At 45.8% G+C, this 6,409-nt stretch overlaps 1 long non-coding RNA gene across 3 annotated transcripts; it reads right to left on the bottom strand.

Annotated features, from left to right (window-relative positions):
* Nucleotides 1-4,270: 4,270 nt before the first annotated feature.
* Nucleotides 4,271-5,798, bottom strand: LOC119277163. Of its 3 annotated transcripts, none has more exons than XR_005136961.1 (2): nt 5,232-5,798; nt 4,271-5,127 (listed from the first exon to the last, which is right to left on the bottom strand). It is a non-coding gene; the product is annotated as an uncharacterized LOC119277163 (long non-coding RNA). The 3 variants fall into 3 exon arrangements; XR_005136963.1 differs by having other exon boundaries at nt 4,271-5,105; XR_005136962.1 differs by having other exon boundaries at nt 4,271-5,102.
* Nucleotides 5,799-6,409: the final 611 nt, after the last annotated feature.

Raw genomic sequence — 6,409 nt, 5'->3', positions numbered from 1 at the left:
GGGAAAAAATTACTGTTGGGTGATAACCCACAAGTATAGGGGGTCGTTTGTAGCCTTCTTCGATAAATAAGAGTGTCGAACTCAACAAGGAGCTAAAGGCAGAACAAATATTCCCTCAAGTTCTATCGACCACCGATACAACTCTACGCACACTTGACGTTTGCTTTACAGAAAACAAGTATGAAACTATTTTGCAAGAATGAAACTACGAGTACTTTGCAAGAATAAAACTATGAATAAATTGCAAGGTAATAAAAGTGGATAGCTTTTGTCAACAAGAAAATCATTTGTCCCTAGGCAATTGATTACAAGTACCGGTAATCATTCTTGTAATTTTATATGAGGGAGAGGCATGAGCTAACATACTTTCTGTACTTGGATCATATGCACTTATGATTGGAACTATAGCAAGCATCCGCAACTACTAAAGATCATTAAGGTCATGAAACCCAACCATAGCATTAAGTATCAAGTCCTCTTTACTCCCATAAGCCATGACCCACTTATCCGCGTTTAGGCTATTGTCATCCCCTGCAACACAGACAATAAGCAAACCATGAACATATTGCAACACCCTACAGTAGGGGGCCCCTCACATTTGCGCAAGACGGAGGGCACCGTAGGACAGCACCATAAATAAAATATACAATCATACCAACCAAGATCACGATTAACCCATAGGATAAAATGGATCTACTCAAACATCATAGGATAACCATAGATCATTGGGAAATAATATATGGAGTTGAGCACCATGTTTAAGTAGAGATTATAGCGGGGAGAAAGGGTATTACACCACTGCATAGAGGGGGAGAGAGTTGGTGTTGACGGTAGCAAGATTGTTGATGAAGATCGCCGTCACGATCCTAGCCCCGGCGGCACTCCGGCGCCACCGGGAGAGAAGGGGAGAGAGCCCCCCTCCTTCTTCTTCTTCTTCTTCTTCTTCCTTGGCCTCCCCCCTAGATGGGAAGGGGATTCCCCCTCTGGTCCATGGCCTCCATGGCGACGGAGGGGCAGGAGCCCCTCCGAGATTGGATCTCCCTCTCTGTTCTCTTCTGTTTCACGCTCCCCAGATCTCGCCCTTCACGGTTTCTTAAATTCCCGGAGATCCGTAACTCCTACTGCGCTAAAATTTTTACATGATTTTTTCATAAATTATCTTTCTTGCGCCAGAAGAAGGGCTCCAACCAACGTTCGAGGAGGGCATGATACACCAGGGCACGCTTGGGCCCTAGTGGCGCACCCTGGTGGGTTGTGGAGGCCTCGGGCCTCCGTTTACGTTGATTCCACCTCCTAAAATTCACAAATATTTCAAAATAATTCTCCATAGTTTTTTATTGCATTTGAACTTTGTTTGATATGGATTTTCTACGAAACAAAAACATGCAACAAATAGGAACTAGTACTGGGCACTGGATAAGTAAGTTAGTCCAAATAAATCATATAAAAAGTTGCCAAAAGTATGTAAAAGTTGAATAATATTGGCATGAAACGATCAAAAATTATAGATACGACGGAGACGTATCATTGGGCAATTGATAGAACTTCAAATAATCATGATGATATCCGGGCAATGATCATTATATAGGCATCACGTCCAAGATTAGTAGACCGACTCCTGCCTGCATCTACTACTCTTACTCCACACATCGACCGCTATCAGCATGCATCTAGTGTATTAAGTTCATGGAGAAACAGAGTAATGCAATAAGAACGATGACATGATGTAGGCAATATCTATTTATGTCGAAATAGACCCCATCTTGTTATCCTTAATAGCAACGATACATACGTGTCGTTTCCCTTTCTATCACTGGGATGAAGCACCGTAAAATCGAACCCATCACAAAGCACCTATTCCCATTGCAAGGTAAATAGATCAAGTTGGCCAAACAAAACCCAAATATCGGAGAAGAAATACTAGGCTATAATCAATCATGCATATAAGAGATCAAAGAAGACTCAAATAAGTTTCATGGATAAAAACATAGATCTGATCATAAACTCAAAGTTCACCGGATCCCAACAAACACATCGCAAAAAGACTTACATCATATGGATCTCCAAGATACCATTGTATTGATAATAAAGAGAGAGAGAGGAAGCCATCTAGCTACTAACTACGGACCCGTAGGTCTACAAAGAACTACTCACGCATCATCGGAGAGGCACCAATGGACATGATGCACCCCTCCGAGATGGTGCCTAGATTGGATCTTGTGTTTCTGGACTCTGTGGCGACTGGAATTGATTTTCGTCGACTCCCCTAGGGTTTCTGGAATATTGGGGTATTTATAGAGCAAAGAGGCGGTTCATGGGGCACCCAAGGTGGGCACAACCAACCGGGGCGCGCCTGGGCCTCCAGGCGTGCCCTGGTGGGTTGTGCTCCCCTCGGAGCACCCCCAGGTGCTTTCCTGGCCCACTGGATGTCTTCTAGCCCAAAAAAATCCACAAAAAGTTTCGCTGCATTTGGACTCCGTTTGGTATTGATTTCCTGCGATGTAAAAAACATGCAGAAAACAACAACTGGCACTGGGCACTATGTCAATAGGTTAGTACCAAAAATGATATAAAATTACTAAAAAAATGATTGTAAAACATCCAAGAATGATAATATAACAACATGGAACAATAAAAAATTATAGATACATTGGAGACGTATCAGTTGTGTGGACGTTCATCACTTTGACCAACAACGAGTGGGAGAGGTTGTACGACCAAGTTGGATCCTGCTTGATCCGTGTTACAGTATGTCTTGGTGAGATGCCCTCTCCCCGACGTGTGTGTGGGGGGGGCTACTTCGCTACCTGCAACCTCCGTGGGGTCAGAGAAGTCCGGTTAATAGGCACACGTGCCACATCAAAGTTGTGAATGGCAGTTAAATATCACACCACACCCTTTTCATACATATAGTAGGGCCACCCGCATGTGGTTCGTATGTGGTCTCATCCATCTCGCACCACAAGCACACATTTGTGGGTCGGCACACGGTTCACCTTTGTCGGGAAGCGAAAGGGGAAGTTTGATATATATACAGCCGGTCTATTCTGCTAATGTTAGCAGAATAGTTATTCTGATAACACTTCAGCACTGCACGCTCAACAGAAGCGCATTGCATCATTTTGACGACGAGCACTGCAATACAGACTAGTGAACTTCGCGTAAAAAAAATTGCATGTAGTGTTTTTCTGGTACTGTTTTCGCTCTAGTTTTTTAACCGTTTATCGGAACCGAGGCATATAATATACCGTTGGAAAGTTATGGATTAGGTGCAACTTCGCCATGTTGAACACTTTTCGAGATTCCTTGCGGTTTAAGAGCAGTTTCAAAAACGGCGCGGCGGATGACGAGTGGCAGCGAGCGTATTTTCGCGATTTTTTCTAAACCGTTTATCGGAATAAAGCAAATGATACGTCGCTGGAAAGATATGATCGAGGCGCAACTTTTTCATGTCTATTATTTTCTGTAATTCGTTACGGTTTAAGAGCACTTTCAAATTTGCTAAATCGCAGAATTCTATTTTTTCGAATTTTTAGCAATTTTCGTACTTTTTTCACTCCAGTTTTTGAATCGTTTATCAAAACGAGGCGTCTGATACGCCATTGGAAAGCTACGAACGAGGCGCAACTTTCATATGTTGGAATGTTTTTGAGAATCCTTATGGTTTTTAGTTAATTTTGAAAATCGTACGATTGACGACATGTGGCAGCGGCTGTATTTTGTGAATTTTTCACAAACCGCTAGTCGAAATGATTCAAATTATACGCCGTTGGAAAGATATTGACGAGGCGCAACTTTTTCATGTAGAACACTCTCTTTAATTCCTTACGGTTTAAGAGCACTTTAAAAAATATCGAAACGCGGACACTCTGTTTTTCACGACACCCAAATCGTCGAGGGAATTGCATTAGACGGAAGAATGCACTGCTTTGGACTAAAACCGCACTGCATTAGACGGGCAAACGAACTGCATTATTTTTTATTAGACCAAAATTTTCTAAGACGAGGAGGTGAAGTGCGCTTCACATCGGGTGTAAGTGAACCACATCAAGCGAAAAATGAACCAAGACACAAGTCTACGTGTACATTATGATTTTTCTTTGTCTTTTCTAACTTGTTTCTAGGGTTTAGTGGACCATATTTGTCAATGTTAGTGTGCTGCATCAGACGGAAAAGTGCACTGCAATGTCATCACAGAGGATTGCACGAGATTCTTTTTGTTATTGTTTAAAACAAAAAGAAATGCATAGTACAGTGGAGCAAACCTCTAAAAAACAAAGAAAAGTGCATAGTATAGTGGAGCGAACCTCTCCACACAATAAAACTGAACCTCTCTATGGAAAAAAGTGAACATCTGGACACAGTTTTTTGCATGTCCAATGTACATTGAGGGAGAAATGAAACTTGGATACAACAGAAGTGCACTTTTTTTCATGCTATTTTTACATTGTACAGGAACATAGGCCCCCAGTCGGCTACCATGCAAAAGACACATACACACAAAACCATCATGATGCACACTGTACTACAGTGGGGATGGCATCGACAGCAACCAAAACAAACTAAAGGTCGTCGCCGGTGAACTACATGTTGGGGAAGGAGAGAGCTGCGAGGGGGTGCTCCGGTGAACCACCGGTGATGTGTGCGAGTAGCATCGAAAACACTAGCGATTTGGGTACTGCACCAATGATCCAACCGACCTGCAATGAAGAGCAACCTGCACTGCTCGCTGTCAACGGAGAACAATAGTGAAGATTTTGATCTAGGCATCTTTTTGTTGTAACTGGAGTGCATCGCTTGCTCACCATCATCCTCAGTGTTCCTTCATGCGCAGCAATAGGACACACTGAATTGCATGCACACTTTTGGCGGTGGAGGTGACACACGATCGAAAGGGCACAGGAAATTCAACTTTTTTTTACAATAAGTTGAAGTGAAAAGAAAAGGAATGAGCTGCACTACTAGCCTTGTACACCGCTGGACTACATTGGAAACGGCTCGCCGTCGAACTGCACTGCAAGCACGCTCGCCACCGGACTGCACTGCAAGCGCGGCTGTCGTAGGACACCACCAGTGGTGCGTTGAACTAGTGCCTCCCTGATCTGCTGGGAGAGGAGAAGGAGCTCGCTGGTGAGGGAGAAGAAGCTCAGCCGGCAGCTATCGACGCACTTGATTCCAATCTGTATCGAGATAGGAAAGAGGTAGCTGGGTGGATTGGGGCATGGCGGAACCTGGAGGAGGTTGAAGGGGCGATGCAGGTGTGGGCGCTCCTCCGTCCAGAGCGTCATGGGGTGGAGCACTCCGTCGAGGAAGGTGGATTGGGTGGGGTAGCTCCGGCGAGCCCAATCGTCTTCTACACGACCGTGGATCGAGCCAGATTTGGTAAAATGGGGATGGATCTGGATGCATATCCGGTGGTTTTGGTGGGATTGATCGGGACCCGGTGGCGGTGGCGGAGTGAGAAAAATTGGGGAAGGAGGTCCAGGTCACCGGGGTGGCACCACGGATCCAGCCGAGGAAGGTGGCGCGCTGGCCGACGGCGAGCCGGGCCGGAGAAGGTGGGAGGGTGGGGCGGCGGCTTGGGTGGGTGGGCCGCCTCACAACAAAGAAGGTGGGGAGGATGGGGTTGCAGCTCGGGGTGGGCCGCGGAGCGCAGGAGAAGGTGGGCGTTGCGCCGATGCCGGCGGTGTGCCTCGTCGTGGAAGGTGGCTGTGGGAGGAGGAGGTGGGAAGGAGAGGGAGTGGGTGGGCGCGGAGGAAAGTGCGCAAGGTGGGGGCTCGAATGGATAAGGTGAACGTGGGATGAAATCCAGCTGCGGTTCGTTTTTGCGGTGGGAGGCAGCCCAAAACTGTTAGCAGAATAAGGCGGGGTTATGGACTGATATGTCTCCAACGTATCTAAAAATTTTGATTGTTCCATGCTATTATATTATCCATCTTGAATGTTTTATATGCATTTATATGTTATTTTATATGATTTTTGGGACTAACCTATTAACCTAGAGCCCAGTGTCAGTCTCTGTTTTTTCCTTGTTTTTGAGTTTTACAGAAAAGGAACACCAAACGGAGTCCAATTGACGTGCCAATTTTTGAAGATTTTTTATGGACGACAAGAAGCCCACGAAGCATCGGAGATGGACCAGAAGAGTCCCGAGCCATCCACGAGGGTCGAGGGCGTGCCCTATCCCCTGGGTGCGCCCCCCTATCTCATGGATGACTCGGAGACACCCCTGACTTGTTCCCGACGCCAAAAATTCCTATAAATATAGAAACCCTCGAAAAGAAACCTAGATCGGGAGTTCCGCTGCCGCAAGCCTCTGTAGACACCAAAAACCAAATGGGACCCTGTTCCGGCACCCTGCCGAAGGGGGGAATCATCACCGGTGGCCATCTTCATCATCCCGGCGCTC

This window comes from Triticum dicoccoides, chromosome 3B (assembly GCF_002162155.2).
Source record: "Triticum dicoccoides isolate Atlit2015 ecotype Zavitan chromosome 3B, WEW_v2.0, whole genome shotgun sequence".
NCBI classification, from domain to species: Eukaryota; Viridiplantae; Streptophyta; class Magnoliopsida; order Poales; family Poaceae; genus Triticum; species Triticum dicoccoides.
Note: the sequence above shows the minus strand (reverse complement) of the source record. Positions and strands in the feature narration are given on the sequence as shown.